At 48.9% G+C, this 18,270-nt stretch overlaps 1 long non-coding RNA gene across 2 annotated transcripts; it reads left to right on the forward strand.

Annotated features, from left to right (window-relative positions):
* Nucleotides 1-7,645: 7,645 nt before the first annotated feature.
* Nucleotides 7,646-17,096, forward strand: LOC100629599 (uncharacterized). Of its 2 annotated transcripts, XR_002803073.2 has the most exons (4): nt 7,646-7,841; nt 14,431-14,575; nt 14,982-15,015; nt 16,887-17,096. It is a non-coding gene; the product is annotated as an uncharacterized lncRNA (long non-coding RNA). The 2 variants fall into 2 exon arrangements; XR_289320.4 differs by lacking the exon at nt 7,646-7,841 and having other exon boundaries at nt 14,216-14,575; nt 16,887-17,025.
* The last annotated feature ends 1,174 nt before the right edge of the window (nt 17,097-18,270 follow it).

Here is an 18,270-nt window from a genome sequence, read left to right on the forward strand (position 1 = left end):
AGGGAGGAGGGAGATGTTTTAAGTAGGTGAAGCCTTTTTGCTCCTCCAGAATTCAGCACCCTTGGGCCTCCCTGCAGGTGGAAAAGGGGAGAATGAAGGCAGCCACTCAGATGACCCGGGTCCTCATCACTTGAGGACTACAGAAGGGCATTGGTCCGACCTCATGCCCATGAATGCCACCAGGCAGCTCGGTGCTTCTTGCCTGTCCCCCTGGGGGGACCTGAGAGGAAAGAGGGAAGGTGGCCAATAACAGGTGAGCACTGAGCCAGCTGGCACAGTGGAGGAAGCTAGCACACCCCCATGGGGAAGTTCAGGGACACTCACAGGTCAGAATTAGCCAACCCAAGGTGCAAGGAAGCTGGGGGATTGACACACCAAACTTGAGGGGAACTGACTCAGGGCTATCACTGGGGGTGGCAGGGGTGTGTTCACTTCCCCAGGCCTTCCCACCTGCTGGAGGCACATGGCAGACGGACTCCTGAGGTTTTGGGGGGAAAGCCTCAAGCCAGAGACACAGACGCTGGCCGTGAGGAGCCAGTCGGGGATGTGGGTGGGACACGGAGACTGACATGGTTCATCAGCAAGTCCGGTGAGCTTGACATTCAGAGCATATCCCCGTCCATTCATTTCTCTCTAGTTCGACTGCTACGAGGCTGCTGTCCTTGCCGGAGCCACTTTCACCCCCACCTTCCTGCAGCAGGAGCCTCCTAACGGGTCTCACTCCCTGACAGTCCCTACTCCACACAGTTGCCAAAATGGTCTTTTAAAAATATGATTCAGACTAGCCATTCCCTTGCTTGAAACCCTCCGCCAGCCTTCCACGGGATCAGGGTGAAGCGCAGCGCTTTGTCCTGGTCTTTTGCCCTTGTGCGATCTGACCACATATGACTGTACTTTAATGCAAGAAGCTTGGGAGGGTTTGGATATGTTTGAGGAGAGAAGGAAAGGAAATACAGTTTTGCTGAGCATATGCTAGTGCCAGGCCCCAAGCTCTGTCTTCACACACATGTTTATTTAGCCTTGCATCTTGTCCTCCTGCCACACCTCCCTCTTCACTCCTATCCAGGGCGCTGGCCTCCTTTATGTTTCTGGGACCTGCTAAGCTTGTCTCCACCTCAGGGCCTTTGTACGTGCTTACCGTTCTACCTACAATGCTCCTGCCTCAGATTTTGCACCACTTCTGCTGCTTGGCATTAAGCTCTCCCCTCAGAGGCTACCAAACCTAGCATAGGTACTGGGGCAGTGTTACGGTGACTGGTCAGGAACTCAGGCTAGGCAGAGAAATGAGTGCAATAGAAAAGTGAAGGGGCAAGGTCACGAAGCCCCAGCCCACACGGAGTACACAGTTCGTCCAGTGGCAGTGGGGAGGTGGAAGGGCGCTGAGCTGGAGGAGGGAGGCCAGGGCGCCCACTTGGGGCTGGGGGTCGTGGGTGTGGGCTGTGGTGGCTGACCTGAGGCCTGGTGAAAGTCGTGGGAATCAGGAAGATAGAGGGACCGTGACCCAGACCTCCTGGGGCTGTGGACAGTGTTACTGAATGGAAACGGATGTTCAGAAAAGACCGTGAAGATCTTGACGCAGATAAAAATGGTTTTGATCGGGGCTGGCCCCGTGGCCGAGTGGTTAAGTTCACGCGCTCCGCTGCAGGCAGCCCAGTGTTTCGTTGGTTCGAACCTGGGCGCGGACATGGCACAGCTCATCAAACCACACTGAGGCAGCATCCCACATGCCACAACTAGAAGGACCCACAACGAAGAATATACAACTATGTACCGGGGGCTTTGGGGAAAAAAAGGAAAAAATAAAAATCTTTAAAAAAAAAAAAAATGGTTTTGATCACTATTAGCCAAACTGGTCAGATTAGCAGAAAACTCATTAGTTTCCTTGGAATGAGCTTTGGCCAGATCAATTTTGAGGGTATCATGAATTAGGGGAGCCCTCCAGGTCTGGGGGCACTAGGAGCAGGCCTGATGGGTTCCTTAGTGAAGGGAGGTGGGCCGATTCCTTAAGGGAGCGGCAGAGGGCCAGTGTGAACCTGCGCGGTGGGGATAGTCCCCTGCTGAGGGCTCTGCCCTCTGTTGGTAGCGTGTCCCACGTCTTGGCGTGGTCAGGTTCAGCCAGAAGCAGGCCACGGTGGCTCTTCCACACTAGGCCCCACTGACTGTCAACTAAAGCCGGCCCCTGGGCTCGGTTTCTGCTGCTTCTCCTGCCCGGTGCCTTTTTCCTGGTGTGCTCGGTGATTTCTCACAGTGCCACTGGGGGATCTTAGAAATTTGTGGGCATTTTTTGAGGCTTGGAATGAGGGAGTGTCTTCAGGGAGCATCTGTACTTTCCTTTGCCACCTGAGGCCACTGTCCATCCGGACACTTTTAACTGAATTCGCAGCTTGAGGTTTTGTCTGTTTGGCTGGCAGCGCAGGTGAGGGCAGGCCCATAGTGCAGCTCTTCAGGGAGGGCTTCCGTCCCCTGCTCTGCTCGGCACCGGCACCTTCTCTTTGCGGTTCCCTCGGGGAGGGTGACGCAGCCTCCTGGGCCACACTTCTATTTCCCAGCCTGGGTGGTCCCTAGGTGTCATCTTCGTCCCCAGGCTGTAAAAATTGGAGCTCAGATGTGCCAAGTTCAGCAAACACCCCCAGGGCAAAAGAGCTTCAAATTACTGCAATCTCTTTGGGTTTCTGGTTTCATTTAGATCTGGCCTGATAATGATCAATTCCTTGATGCTTTTAAAAGGTTAAAAAAAAAAAAAAAAGGAAAAAAGAAAAAAAGACCAGCATTTTTGGTTGTTTTCAGTGGGAGGATTGGTTTACATCCTCGCCAGCCACAGCACCAGAAGTCTCAGCAGCTCCGTGTTGAGACCTCCACGGAGGTCACCTTACCACCACCCGCCCCTGGCTCTTGCACACTGTCATTCATGTGGGTGTTGGCTCTGCAGCTAAATTTTGTGGCCCCAGGGGCATTTTGCCCTTCTACTTGCACATCTTGCTGCCTCTCATGTGACCCACAAGCTGAGTGACTGCTAAATGCTCAGCAGTTTGGGGCAACCAATGAGCTGTTGGTATTCGCGTACGGGTAGTTGTGGGAAAACGGCTCTCCTTTCCTGCTGCCTCGACCCGAGATGTTTCAGGCGGCTCTTTTGAGAGCAGACGGTCTCCTCCTCCAGGCCTTCCACACAGAGCTCAGGAAGGAGAATGCTCTTTTCCTGGGGCATGAAACAGATTCTAAACAGAGGATTTTCTACCCCAGGGTTTTAAACAAAGGTCCATAAAGCGTCTTTCCCTCAGTCTAGCTTTAAACCAGGTTTAAAGAACTCACCCAGCCCGGCCCCAGAAAGGAGGATTTCATTTTATTGTTGCTGTTTTGTGCCTGTGACAATTACTCCTAGAGCCACTGGACTGGGATGGGTCTTTTATAGTTTGTGTGTGTGTGTGTATGTGTGTGTGTGTGTGAATGGGTGTGTCTGTTACAGATAATGGAGCAGCCAGGATTCCCCTGTCCGTGAACTTCTCACCATAGTCCCTGGTTAGACAAATCCTTTAGACTGTGGTGCATGCTGAACAAAATTTAGGACTCAGAAGTGCTCTGCCGCTTACCGAGTGACTTTTAAACAATTCATTTAACTTCTATGTATGCTGAGAGTGATAGCGCTTACCTCCCTGGGTTGTCGCAGGCATCTGATGAGAGGGAGTGTGCAGAAGGGCTCTGGAGCCTTCCACCCTCCACCCTCCACTGCTGCCCGCCTGGCTGACTGTATTTCTGCCTGGACTGAGCGTCTGCTGGGTTAGGCTGTCTGTTCTGAGCTCAGGACAGTCAGAGCTGAGTGGAAGACGGTTTTGTATTTCAGCACACAGGTCAGCCCGACGCACTGTGAGGCCTTGTGGTGTGTCATGTCTATGGCATCTTCCAACCATGTGAGGTTTGATGGTACAGCTTCTCACAAAGTTAACTTAGACTTCAGGAAAAATCATATACAATAAGAAGATAATAATACATTGCATTTGTAAAACATCTTAAAATTTTCATAGCATTTGGATATTAACTCAGTTGATTCTCAGATTAGTCCTTAGTAGTGTCGCAGGGTAAGTATATCTCTATTTTACAAGGAAGAAAAGTAAAATTCAGAGAAAACCAGGAATCCATTTGAAAAGCAATCATGCGGGCCTGTAAGTCAAGTCTTAAGCCTTGCCCAAGAGAGACTGCTGGTGTTCCAGTGAAAATGCCATCCTGGGTTAGCCCAGTGGTCTCGTGTCTTGTTTCTAGCAAGGATATCCAGCATTCTTTGAGGAAGAATGCAGTAGTTTTCTTCCACCTTGTTAGCTGTGAAAGCTCAGTGATCCCTTCACAGCAGTCCCAGGGGGTCTGTCTCCCGGTGTTCTGAGATGTGTAGTTGTGGATGCTGTTCACTGCATGACCTGGGATCTCCTTCACGAAGGTCAACGTATGAGCAGTCAACATTCTCCTGAGCAGTCGGCACAGGCTGGATAACCTGACTTTCCCAAGGTGGATTCTGTTCGTGTTGGACATTCATATTTGAATAAATGGTCAAGCTTCCCTGTTCGTGTTGGCTGCTAGAAAACTCGAAGCTGATTTTAAGGTGCACCCACTGGGAGTGCAGAACTTGACCTACGATAGACAAGCTCTTATATTGGTTCCATTTTCCATTTCTACTCCTGCTTTTCCCTTTTCCCCCCACATTCTAATGTGTGTTATAGTATAGTATTTTATGTTCCCTAATAAACTGCTTAAAAGACTTTTAGAAATAAGTTCCCAACTAATAAGTAAAGGAATGAATGCATGAAGAAGTAAATAAAGAGGGTTAGAATATGGTACAGGCTATAGATGTTAAAAGAATTTGAGAACAAAAGTGTTGTTATGAGCTGAACCTGTCATTGAATACTTAATGGAGGCAGTGATATTTGAGGTCAAATTATTTCAAAATAAATATGGAGGTGATGCGAAGTGAAGAAAGCAATGTGAACAAAAGAATGAAGCTGGGAATGAGTGCGGCATTTGCTTAGAGTTAAAGGTCTGTATGAATAAATAGCGGGAGATGAGAGTGGGTATGTAAGTGGAGTCAGTTGATGGATAAAAGCTGTGTAGAGAACTTGAATCTGATTCAGAAAACAAACAAGGCTACTTCTTAGACGTAGTGGATTGGCCACACATGTTTGTCTCTCCTAAAACACTCTCTAAGATGACGGGAAAGGAAATACAAGGTTACAACCCACAAGGGCCAGCATATCAATAGAAGAGAGACTTCAGGAATTCTAGGAGAGACAGAGAGCCGCTGGAGAAGTAATAATGGACAGAGCAGGGCCCCAGATGCCCATCCTAAGTGTTAGCAGAGGGAAGACAGGGGAGAAGAGAGCTTACTTGTGGCCCAGAACCCGTCAGGTCTCAAAGGCACCAGGTGCCATGGAAGGTGGAGCCAAAAGCCAAGGGTTGATAAAGGTCTGGATGAAGTTGCTCATTCACCCAGCAACTAACACCCCTCCCCCGAGGAGGCTGGAGGGTTCTCTTGTGAGACACTGAGCCAGACCAGCTCTGGGCTCAGGGCTACGAGGCGAGGCGCAGCAGAGAAGAGAAGGGTCAGATGTAGTGTTGAAAAGGGGAGGACGTGGTGAAAGTCTTCACACTGAGTGGCAGGAGCTCCTGCTATTTTCATGCACCCTCTCTGCCCTCAGGGCATTAGAAGGCAGACACCCCACTGGCCCTGCCCTTGCCCATCACAGGCAAGAGACTTGAAGGAGCCTTCTCTTAAGAAACCAAATGGCCCCAGAGAACAGACCTCCTGATGCTGACATGAGGGGCCTCCATCAAAAAGGTGGGTTTGTTACCTGATGGCTCAAAGGGAACCCCACAAGCTCAGAAGCTCTGGCTCCCCGCAAAGCTTTCAGTCAGAATTTAGTACCTAAGTCTTAAATATAAGCAAATAGCCTGGACCATCAGACATTTAAGAAACATCGCTAGCACGACATAGTCAGAATAAAAAAACCTAGAGGAAAGAGAGAAAATGCACAGAACACAAGAAATGTGTAAAAACCCCACAAAAACTCTAAGAAATAAAGCAGCACAATGCATCCATACATCAAGTATAGGACCCTTTAAGAATAAACCATCAGAAAAAAAAAATCAGAAAATAAGAAGAGCTTCTGAAATTTAAACAAAAGCAAAATATCAATAGAAAAACTGAAATAGAAAATAAATATCTCAAAAAGAGGAACAAAAAGGCAGAGGTAAAAAAACCCACAAACCATTAAATATGAAAAACAGTAGAGGGGCCAGCCCCGCGGAGGAGTGGTTGTTCGCCCGCTCCGTTTTGGCAGCCCGGGGTTTTGATGGTTTGGATCCTGGGCGCGGACATGGCACTGCTCATCAGGCCACGTTGAGGAGGTGTCCCACATGCCACAACTAGAAGGACCCACAACTAAAATATACAACTATGTACTGGGGGGATTTGGGGAGAAAAAGCAGAAAGAAAAAAAAAAGAAGATTGGCAACAGTTGTTAGCTGAGGTGCCAATCTTTAAAAAAAAAGCAAAACAACAAACCATGAGAGGATCAATCAAAGGTGTCCAAAAATGAAGCCAAAAATGGAACCAGAAAAAAAGAAATAGAAAATGAAAAGACCTTTTATCAGACTGTGGACAAATCCCTAGAGCTGCGCTAACGTGGTAGCCGTTAGCTGCCAAGGCTGCTGCGTTAAAGTTAAATGAAACCAAGATCTCAGTTTCTCTGCCACACTAGCAACATTCCAGGGGCTCTGTGGCCACTGTATTGGACGGCACCGATGGAGAGTATTTTCATCCCTGCAGCGAGTTCTACGGGACGGTGCTGCTCTGAATTGAGAGCACCCACTAAGTACCCAGCACAATGAATGAGAAAACACTCACTCAGACATTTTATTGTGCGATTTCCTAACCCTGGGAATAAAGACAGTATCTGAGGCCGTCTGAGGGTGAGGGCCCCTCCTGGCTGCCGGTCTGCCTGGCCCCATCTGACCACACCAGCCAAAGGAGAAGGAAGTGTGGATGCTCCCTCCCCTGGCTTATGTACGTCTTCCCACTAAAGGCTTCACATCTAAGAGTACAAAGAGCTCACCGCACCCTTTCTAGGGGCCAGGCACTGGGGAGGAGCATGTGACATCCCTTATGTTGCTTCTCTGTCACGCCAGGCCAAGAGTGGGTTCTCCTGTGCCCATTTTACAGAAAAGAGAAGGAAACGCTAAGTAACTTGCCCGAGATCACACAGCCAGGCCTTGTGTTTCCAAGATCCTCTGCTCTAACCATGGGACTCTATTGCTGCGTATGGGCTTTGTCCTGGGGTGGGGCTGGGGAGGGCGGTCTTTGATTTGACCTTTGGCTCATCACAAATTTTCCTATTCCAGGGTCTAAGTGCATAATAAAAACCAGAATCCCCAAAGGATTGACCCTTCCCCATGATGAAATGTCAGGCTGGAGGGTCTAGCCGATTTTAGGGGAAGCTCCCCCAGCACTTCCTCAAAACACAGCCCACAGGTCGCACTTAATCCAGGGGACTCAAAACCACGTCCCATCACAGGGCGCCTTCTGCCCGCCCAGCACAGTTCTGTCCCTCAGCACAGCAACAGGGAGCCCCGAGGGAGGGTGGGGCCGTGAGGGCTTCAACTCCCAGGGTGCAGAGGGAAGACCCTTTCACTAAGGACTACACAGTCGGCCCCCCGCTGCCGCATCTCAGTGTGAGACCCAGCGAGCCTAGGGGCAGCTCTCACTTTGCCAAGCCTGTCTGCAGGCTGTCGCAGGGCAGCCCTGCGCATTTCAGAAGGCACTTCCGTCTCCAGCCCTTCGTGTATCTGTGCTTTCGTCTAAGGTACGTCAAAGTGTGGCAGTAGGGAACACTTTCTCTTCACAATATGCTCCTTTTTATGTTGCTAATAAGTAATTTCAAACACAGCATTAGATTTTGAAACCAGTGCTTTTTTTTTTTTTCTGCTGTGAAATTGAGGCTTATTCATGGGAAAAAATGATAAGACCAAGGGACAGTTCCAAGTTGAGGGGCAGGAGAGCATGTGGGGGTGTGTGTCTAGGGTAAGGATGGGAGTGGGAGGGCACAAAATGGTCTCAGATGCTGATACTGGGAAGGAGGAAAGAGAAAGAGAGAAAAAAAGAAAGCAAAAATAAAATGTTGTGCTGCCAGACAATAGTTTTGTGGCAAGGCAAACGTTTCCTCCTTCCAGAGCCACTTGCCATTCACGGGGGCCATCCTTGCTTCTGCCACAGAATGCTGTCATCAGAGTTGGGAGAGAAAACCCAGGTATCCTGGGCTGGAGTCTGAAATGCGTGGGAAGAGCCCTGTCCTTATGGGAGAAGGAGTGTTGCCATTCAACGCACGTCGCCGTGTGTGTTCGTGTAAATAGCACATGTGCCCCTAATTCATATGACTTCAACCTGCTAGGAGTGCCGAGTTGTTAGCTGAATGCTAAATTAGATGCAGGTTTCTCAGAGCCTCTTTCAGATGGGGTAAGCCCACTCTCAGGAACAGACAACACAATAGAAAATGTGAAGTTCAGTTCTGAGAGCCAACTTGGGCATCTCAGGGAAACGGCTCACGAGAAAGACTTTCTGCTCTTCGCAGCCAAACCCCAAATGACCGGGTAACCAAATGGGAACCGTCCTGGGCAGGACGTCTCAGTTCTCAGCCAGGGCTCTGGGGTGTGTGGGGGCTTTTTCAGTTGAAGGACTCAACGATAAGCTTGAAATTGAGTCAAAGGAATAGAATTCAAAAGAGTAGAATTAACCAAAATAGACAATACTGTTAAACTTTGACTTTTACCAATCCATCTCCAAACAGATTAGCTCGAACACCAAGATGAAAGTGTTAGAGCTATAGTTTGATGATAAAAAAGAGCCCGTGTGTGTAGAGCAGAGAGAGATTTAAATAACCGGCAAGCACGTTCTGCCCACCCCTCTCACCTTGCCCTAAATTTCCATCTCTTAAACCCTTGCCCCACAGCCTCAGTGGTGGGGAGGTTTGAGACTTTTTTTTCTGGGTCTCCAGCTTTTATTTATTTCTGTCACCAACCCAATGCCTCTTAAGCAACCTTCTTATGGTTCCAGGCCTGGTGTTTTTATTAGTTGTGAAAATCTAATGTGTGATAGGCCTTAATTAAATCTCCTCCTCCAGTTTTCCCTCTAAATTTTGTTGCTGCAAAGAAATTTTTCCAACTGCCAATTGAAACTTCTGGCCTCTTGCAGGGTGTGTGAAGGGCATGGTGGTGGAGTGGGCTGGAGAGCTCGTCAGTCAGGACAAGCCAGGTTTTGCTGCAAAAACAATCAACCCCCAAGTCTCAGTGGCTCAGAAGGAAAGGCTTACTTCTCACCTCATAGCTGTATCACAGGCCAGCCCCCGTTCTGCTCCACGTGAACTGTGCTCTGAGATCCTTGCCTGTGGAGTGTCTCTATCTGGAACTGGCTGGTGTGACAGAGGGAAAAGAGATATGGCCAACCACATGCTGGCTTTGAATGCTCCACCTGGAGCTGGCACATTTCACTGCTGCCTGCATTTCATTGATCAAAGTGGGTCACTTGGCCATTGCTGAGTTCTGTGGGAAGGAAGACCTAATTCTCCTGGCGGAGGAGGGAACTGTAGGGGCAGTCAGGATAGTCCACGGAGGCAGCCCACTGGAAAGGGGCTTTCTGTCCACTCTGTCTTGAAATTAATGGACAAGGCTTGCCTGTGTATACAAGCTTTCAGGAAAAGCCTAAAGCTGATTATTCCATTCCCTTGCAGGAGGCACCCTATAAGCCTGGCATTACTGTTCCCCAAAGGATCACACAGAGCAGGGGTAATGTGTGGAGAACATTTTCCTTCAGTTCCACCCTTGCCTTTGAAGCCGAGCCACACATGAAAGTTCCAGCTCAGGCCTAGGCCTGCCCAGCCCGGGCCAAGCCACACTTTCCTCCTGGGCCCTGGAAAGCCTGCCTGCAAAGCCTGGGTGGCCCAGCCCTCTGGAGGCATCTCCCCCAGAAGACCAGAGGCCCCTCCATCCCATCTGGACCCCAGAGCCCAACTGTCTTGGCCAAGGCTACCCAGGGTGTCAGTTCAGTCAAACTCAAGAATATTCTTTTAATACTAAATAACCATGTAGGGCTGGCAGGGCTCCCTCCGCCTGACAGATGGCGAACACATGCCGTGGGCAGCCCCGCTCGGCACATCCATCTCTCTCTGCTGGCTGTCAGCACATCCTTTCAGCCAATGCCGCTTTCTCCCTTCAGCTCAGGATTGTAATGCAGAATCTCTTCTGAGAGCTGGGGGGAGTGGAGAGATTTTTCAAAGCAGGGGCAGGAAGTCCGGGTGCTGCTATCAGACGCTGTTAGATAGATGATCAGTTTTTCCCCGGCAGGATCTGGCTGCTCCTCTCCTGACTGGCCACCGTAGCAGCTCCTGTGTGGGCAGAGGGGCCTGGAAATCGCACCAGCAACTGCAAACCATTTCGGGTTTGTAAGATGGAACCCTTCCCATTATCACTAGGCTTTTCTTGTACTTTAGATTTCAAAATCAATCTTTTTTCACATCCCCTTAAGAAGCTTCGAGCATGTTGGAAAAGATAGCTTATAAAATTTCTCAATACTTGGAAAGAGAGAGGGGATTTCCGTGAGGATGTTCGGCTCGTGGAGACATGGGCACGCAGAGCAGTCGAGCAGCCAGCTCAGTGGCAGGCCAGGCATCTGGCTAATGTCCGAGTGTCGGAGCCACCCCAAGCTGCTCCTGCTCATTGTCATGCCCTGAAAGACCATCCCCACACCAACAACTTCAGATGTCTGTCTCCAGCCCAGACTTTTCGCCAGAGCTACAGCTCCACTCTTGTACGCCCGACTGCTTTCTGGATGTCTCCATTTGGATGTCTCACAGGCATCTCAAACTTCCTACATCCCAAACCAAACTCATGATTTTTATCTTGGTGCTTGTTTCTCTACCCATTTTCACAGTCTCAGTGAAAGTTGCCACCGTCTCCTCTGCTCGAGGCGGAAACCAGGGAGTCAGTCTTGGTTTCCTCCTTCTCTCTCTCCCGTCCACCCTCCCTTCACAGATCTGCTCCACCCACAATCCTTTCCAATCTGCCTCCAAGATATACCTCGAGTCTGTTCCCTTTTTCTACTGTCCCGGTTGCCAGGCTTATGCGAGCCTCGTCCCTTCACCCCGACTGTGACAACAGCCCCACTTCTGCTCTTGTCTCATCTCCACCCTGCCCTGACCCATTCTCCATGCACAGCCATTGGGATCTCCCAACATAAGCGAGGCCATCTCAAGACAAGGCTAAGAGCCTTCGATGACTAGAGAGCCAGATTCTTGTCTGCTGCGTGCGCGGGCTAGTCCTTGACCCTCATTCCAGCCCAGATTCGGTGCTGCCCTTTGCTACCTGCCCACAGCCCTGGCCTCTGTCAGTTCTTTGACCCTGCCTAGACTCCGTCTAGCCTCAGGACTCTGTGCATGCTTTCCCCCACTGCCTGGAATGTGCTTGCTAACTCTCCACTTGACCAACTCTTTTTGGTCACTTAGGTATCAGCTCAAAAGTTTGTAGCTTAAGGCAGATGTAGAGGTGAATCTGGAGGGGTGATTGGAGGCCTCATGCCAGGCAAGAGGTTTGGCAAGAACGATGTATGGAAAGGATTTGGCATCCCCTGCGCATTGGGTGCGGACTGGCTGAAGCTGTCCTATAAGGCGTTAGCAGGGCATGTAGAATGCAGAAGCGCTCAAAGCAAGTGGGCCAGGTAGAAAGGTGACACAACAAGCCAGGTGAGAATTTAAAAAGGGCCTGAACTGAGGAGGTGGCCTAAATTCAGAGAGCGACAGGGGACCAAGGGCAGGTGGGTGGGGGGATGGGGTCCACGTGTAATTGCTGATACTATCGTCTGGGGGAAAACTCTTGTATGGATTGCTTTTCTTTTCTGAACCCCTCTCTGGCATGGGAAGGCTCTCCTCCAGGCCTGGCATTTCCAGTTTAGATGCTGCTAAGGGATCATTTTATGTCCAAGGTTCCTGCTGGCTGCGCAGGCTTCCTTGCTTGGGATTTGGGGTAAATTACCATTGCTTAAGTTCAGCAACGCTGGTGTCTTCACATGTGTTTGAAGAAAAGGAATCAAGGGTGGAAAGTGGCCAAGGTCCTCCAGAGAAAGAGCAGCAAGATTCCCACGAATGTCCTTTGGGGCACCCCACAGAGGGGGCACTGGGCAACTGAGGGTGCCTGTGCTCCCAGGGGCACTCTGGCAGGAACATCCTGGGGCCATCTGTGAGACAACGCAGCCAAGTAAAAATCTTCCAGAAAATGGTGTGAATCACTGCTTACCAAAAATAGTAATGGTGCGGGAGAAACCCAAAGCAAGCACCAGTCCTCCATGAGCGTTCTCACACCGTGTATTTAAAGTCTGTCTTCATGTTGTTTATTGACACTGAGTTTTGCATTTAGTGATTTTCCTCATTGTAATGGTTTGTCTTCTCCAGTCAATGCTTTGCCTGCCTTTTTGTGTCCTGGGTTTGTCTACCAAAGGCATGTATAACCAGCTACTGCAGGTTAGTGCAGAGGCAAAGGTCTTATTTATTTTCTCCCTTAGCTTGAATCAACCTACTAAGGAGGAAGTCTCACCACTTTATAATTCGTCATTCACTATTGAACATGCAAAGCCATGTTTAGTGGGGAATGGAAAGAAAATGCTAATTTTGAGAAGTAGACCTGAGGCCTTTAGCAGGAAATAGAAATGTAGGGATGGACAAGGAGTCCCTGGCCTCTGTCTGGATCACAGTCCACTTAAATGCTTATAGAAATGCAGGGTTTGGGGCATTTTAACTTTTATGATGCTTGAGATATGAAGAAACTGCCATTATATACTTTGAAAAAAAACAGGCACAGTGGTACTCTGTTCCAAAGATACTTTTGTAGACAGTGAATGATTTATTATTCCATATGACATGCCCAGACCCTGAGTAAAGTTGCATTTGAGCAGATCACTTTATTTTATATAACACGTATACAAGCCGAGATTTGCCCCCAAGAGGATCAAAGGCAAGAAGCTGCGACTGATCCATTTGTGGTGTCACGCCGGCTCATCTTGTGGCTCATTCTGTTGCCATTTGGAGGTAATATGGGGGACAGAGTGTTTTGAATGAGATTTACTTTGTAGATTCCACCCCCCCCCCCCAAATGTTTATCCTTGTATGAAGGTCAGAAAGCATCCATGAGTTTTTTCAGGGGCTTAAAATATTTTTTCCATGTTTTTCCTTTATCTCTATTTTAATAGGTAATGTGCATAGCACTTAAGAAAGCACAGACAATATTTAAGTGTATTCACTGAGCAGCAAGTTAACCTCCCACCCCTGTCCCCCAACCAACCTCTGTTATCAGCTGCGTTTCTCCTACCAGAAATGACCTGCACACACACAAACATGCGTACACACGGGTGTGAATGTGTGTGTCTACATACACGCTAAAGGACGTGACTGAAACATGCTCCATCTACTGTTCTGAGTCTTACATTATTTACCTGAACATATTTCTTTGGGATTGAGTTGAACTACTAAATAAATTAGCCCAACTAGGAAACTCCCTTCTGTGAACTACAGAGTAGCAGCCAGCAGGAGCCCGGTTTGCTTTGCTTGGGACACACTTCGATTGCTGAAGGAAAAACTCTTGCGCACTTACTCCCCCAGTTTCTTGTAGCTTTCTTCTTCAGCTCCCTTCTGGTATTAACTTCCATTTCCTTATGTTTGTTCAATGTCTTTCATCTTTCCTTTTTTTCGCTTCCATGACTCTGTGCTTCTCTCTCTTTTCTCTTGCATACACTCCCTCTCTGTTTCGCCTTGGCCCCCTAAGAGCCGTTCTTGCTTCCTCTGACGTGTTCTCATTTCTTTCTGGCGACCTTTCTTCTCCCTAAAGAATTAGTCTGGCTTTGCATGAGGCAGCCCCTTCATGTCAGTGATTGACACAACATGTTCTTTTTGGCAATTTAAGGTTTTCCTTTTTGGTAAAATATATTAGTTCAAGAGGGTTCTGCTTGGCACTGGTGTTATTTCTGGTCTGCAGGGAAGTGTTGCTCATCCTTCCAGCTTTCCAGCTGGGTGGAACAGAAAGAGGTTGAAGTGACTTGTCCAGCATGTCAGGAAGGAAGTCAGCAATTAGGCGAAATCAGGATTCGTGGTCATCCTGTCCCCCTTATGCCAACAACAAGCAGTTGTCTATGAGAGACAGAGAGACAGAGAGAAGGGAGAAGCGAATAGTCATAGGAGCAAAAAGAAGGGGAGATGAGAAACACTGAAAACACGTGAGAAAATGGAAGTTCATAATGGAAGGGAGCTTCTGCAGGCAGGCCCAGCAGCCAGAAGGAGGTTGCTGCAGATGCAGAGGACTCTGTGTGCCTGTAATCCTTGAGGACGAAGGATTTCCTCTCCCTCTGTCCTTGCACAGACCCTGCATTCACACATCAGTTACAAGTGCCGCCTTCGTGGGCCCAGGGGCCAAGAGCGTTGCGGACCAGAGGAGAAGGGGCTTGTTGGTGGAAAGGGGCCGGATAGGAGAAGCAGGACCTGGGGCAGGAGAGAAGTCTGAGATGGTGAGTCCTTAATATGGGCAACAGGGCACTGCATTTGCTACTCCAACCAGGACCTGGTCCACAAGGCAAGAGGTGCTGGGTGGATGGACACTTCTTCCTGCCCTCAGGCTGTAGCCAGGAGACAGACCAAGGGCTTCCCCAGCCATGGTCTGGGCATGACGGAGCATGTCCTTCAGGCTTTGCCCTCAGGGCTCCTCCTCAGCAAAGCCTTCCCACCCTCCCTCTCCTCACGCCAGATCCTGGGAGCACCTGTCACTCGCTCACGTGCTGTTTTCCTGGCTGCTTTATGTTATTTTATTGTTTTATTTGTAGTACTTTCTATCTTCCTCCATTAGAACATCAACTCTACCAGGGCAGAGTGTTGAGTCTGTTTTTCAAGTTTTTCTTCCCATTTTGCTCACTGCAGGGTCCCCAGTGCTCAGGACAGAGCCCGGCACACAGTAAGTGCTCATTCAGCATTTGTTGAATGAATGAGTGAGTGAATGAATGAATGAATGAACAGACAGTTCATGCGAGGACACTTGTGATATAACCAAGACAGGGAGGGCCTGGATGCTTCCTTAGCAAAGTGATGCCAGGCTGCTTATTCTATGAGAAATGCAGCCAACATCACACTGACTGAAGGAACGGCTCTCCGCAGGTAAGAAAGGAGCATCTTAGGACTGAAATCCCTTATTGCTGATGCATGCTGGGTTTGCGTTTGGATGTTTTCAGTGCAGCTGACTGGAAGCTGCTGGCCATGCCCCTGCCTCCCCGCCCCCCCCACCCTCCTAGAGGCCACAGCAGAGGAGTCTCAGCCTGGCCTTCCTCATCTGAAGGGAGGGGTGGCTCTTCTCAGGGAAGAGGAGAGAATGGGCAGGGGGTGGGGACAGCTCAGGAGCTCTGCCTTCCTCCCAGGAGTGAGGCCTGAGAAGGACCCCCACCCATTACACTGTCAACGAAAATAATCCATAACCAATCTATAAATGAAAATGTGGGTGAGTTTATTCTGAGCTTAAATCTTAGGATTATAACCCGGGAGAGTCTTTCCACAAAGGAACAGAGCACTCCAAAGAAGTGGGGGTACACAGGGTGGTTATATACCCTCAAAGAGGGTGTTTCACATATGATTGAAATGTCCCTCCCATAATAGTCACAAGATTGCCCTGTCTGCACAGCGCTTGATGGACACAGCAGGTAGTGGGTCTGCTATCTTCCTGGGCGTAGCAGGAGGCAAGTCTATTGTCTCGAGCTGGGCGGTCACAGGTGAGCAGAGCAATCATTTTCTAGCCTAAGGAAAGATGCTTAATCCTTAAGGAGATGCCAATGTTGGGAGGGGGAGGGAAGTTGCACCTTTATCTCAAGGGCCTTTTGCTCTTGCCACAGGGAATCTCTAAAGCAGATATACGATGCATGCTCAATGGAAGCGGATGCTGTGGGTGTGGTGGGTGTTGTCAAATAAAAATGGCAAGTAATAGGATATATTGGAAAATATGAGGAAGCCATTTGGTATAAATCTAATTCAGCCTGAAGTTGTTTTTCCAAAAGGGCCTGACCATGGCTGTTGGGCGTGCATTGTATATCTGCTTTAGATATTTCCAATGCAAGAACAAAGGCCCTTGAGATAAAGGTGCAACTTCCCTCCCCCTCCCAACATTGGCATCTCCTTAAGGATTAAGCATCTTTCCTTAGGCTAGAAACTGATTGCTGCGCTCACCTGTGACCGCCCAGCTCGAGACAATAGACTTGCCTCCTGCTACGCCCACCAAGATAGCCAACCCACTACCTGCTGTGTCCATCAAGTGCTGTGCAGACAGGGCAATCTTGTGACTATTGTGGGAGGGACATTTCAATCATATGTGAAACACCCTGTTTGGGGGTATATAACCACTCTGTGCACCCCACTTCTTCGGTGCCCTTTCTTCCGTTGGGAAGAAAGGCCCCGGGCCATGGTCCTCAGATTTCAGCTCAGAATAAACTTACCCAAATTTTCATTTATAGATTGGTTATGGATTATTTTCGTTGACACTGTGAAGCAGATTGTATTTTCTGATCCATGTGCCCTTCCGCATGCTCTTCTGTCACTGGCCATGGAGAGCTGGAGTCTAACTCCCAGCCCTTGAATCTAGACAGGCTCTTGACTTGATTGTAACTAAAAGGATGCAGTGGAAGTAACACTGAGTGAATTGCAAAGCTAGCTTAGAAATGGCCATGCAGCTGCCCTCTGGTTCTTCTGGGATCCTCACTCTGGGGAAGCCAGCCAACCAAGGAAGGAGTACAGTTACCCCGAAATGTCCTTGAAAGAATGACCATGTGATTCTTGAATCAACAGTCCCAGGAGACCCAGTCTTCCAGCCACCCCAACCAAGGTGCCAGACATGTGAGTGAAGCTGTCCTGGATGTTCCAGACCAGCCTATTTGCCAGCTGAGTACCACTGAGTGACCTCCGCCAATGCCATGAGGAGCAGAAGAATCATGCAGCTGAGCTCTGCTTGCATTCCTGGCTGTGAAACATGATAAAATTGTTGTCCTTTTAGGCCACTAGGTTTGGAGGAGGTTTTTCATGCAGTAATCATAACAGGAATACTCTACTCGAAAACCCCAAGGCTGGTTGAACCCAATCATCTTCCTTCTGTGTTCCTATTCTGGAGTAGCTGGAGAAAATCACAAAGTAGGGATGACTGGCTTTGTTTTAAAATTCAAACAGACGCCATGCCTAATCACCCTGCTATGCTTGTCTGGTGAGCTTGCTGCTTCCAGATTCATCTATTTCATACATTTCCTCTTGCCTCAAATCCAGGCAGCTGGATATATGAGTCTGTAGTTCAGGGGAAAGGTTGAGGATAAAGATAAAATTTTGAGAGTCACCAGAGACTAACTGACATTTGAAGCTATGAATCTGGATGATATCACTAGGCTGGAGTGTGAATGGGGAAGAGAAGGGAGTCAAGGACCAGTCCTCCAGCTCTCCAAGGTTTAGGGATCCAGAAGAGGAAGCCCACAACGTGGATCGAGAAAGATGGCCATGGGGTTGGAGTGAAACCTGGGAAGGATAGTATTCCAAAGACCAAGAGATAAGAGAGATTCAGAGGCAAGTCCTTGAGTAGGTGAAAGGAGATAAGGGAAAGAATGGACAGGCGGGATTGGTCTCTGACACCTGGAGCTTCCTCCACGGCAATAGACAGTGACAGGGAGAAGGTGTGTGCACACGCTCCTGGATTCTAGGTTAGATGGCAGTGGGGTGAGGGCACTCCCCATTAATGCTGTTGACTTTCTCTGCGAAAGTGTGCATGTCTAATAGGCATTTCAGCCTCAATATGTCTAAAACTCAACTCCTTCCTCGCCTCCAATCCTTCTTGCCCCTGGGACTTCCCCAGCTCGGTTAATGGTGTCACCATCCACCCAGCTGCTTTGACTAGAAGCACGTGGTTCCTCACTGTCTCTCACACCCCATATCCAATCCAACAGTAAGTCCTTCTGGATTTACCCCAAAAGGTGCCTCACATCTGAGCCCTTCCCACTGTTCCTGTCACCTTGTTCCAGTACCTGATTACTGCTCTTCTCAATCTCCTGCCCTGTTTCCCCTAACCCATGATCTACAGTGCTCTAAAAGGAGAGAAATTTAAAAACCAAAAATCCAATTTAACAAACTCTCCAGTGGTTTCCATCATACTTAAAATAAGATTCCAACTCCACAGGCACCAGTGGGCATTGAT

The sequence above is a fragment of the Equus caballus genome, chromosome 23 (genome assembly GCF_041296265.1).
Source record: "Equus caballus isolate H_3958 breed thoroughbred chromosome 23, TB-T2T, whole genome shotgun sequence".
NCBI lineage: Eukaryota > Metazoa > Chordata > Mammalia > Perissodactyla > Equidae > Equus > Equus caballus.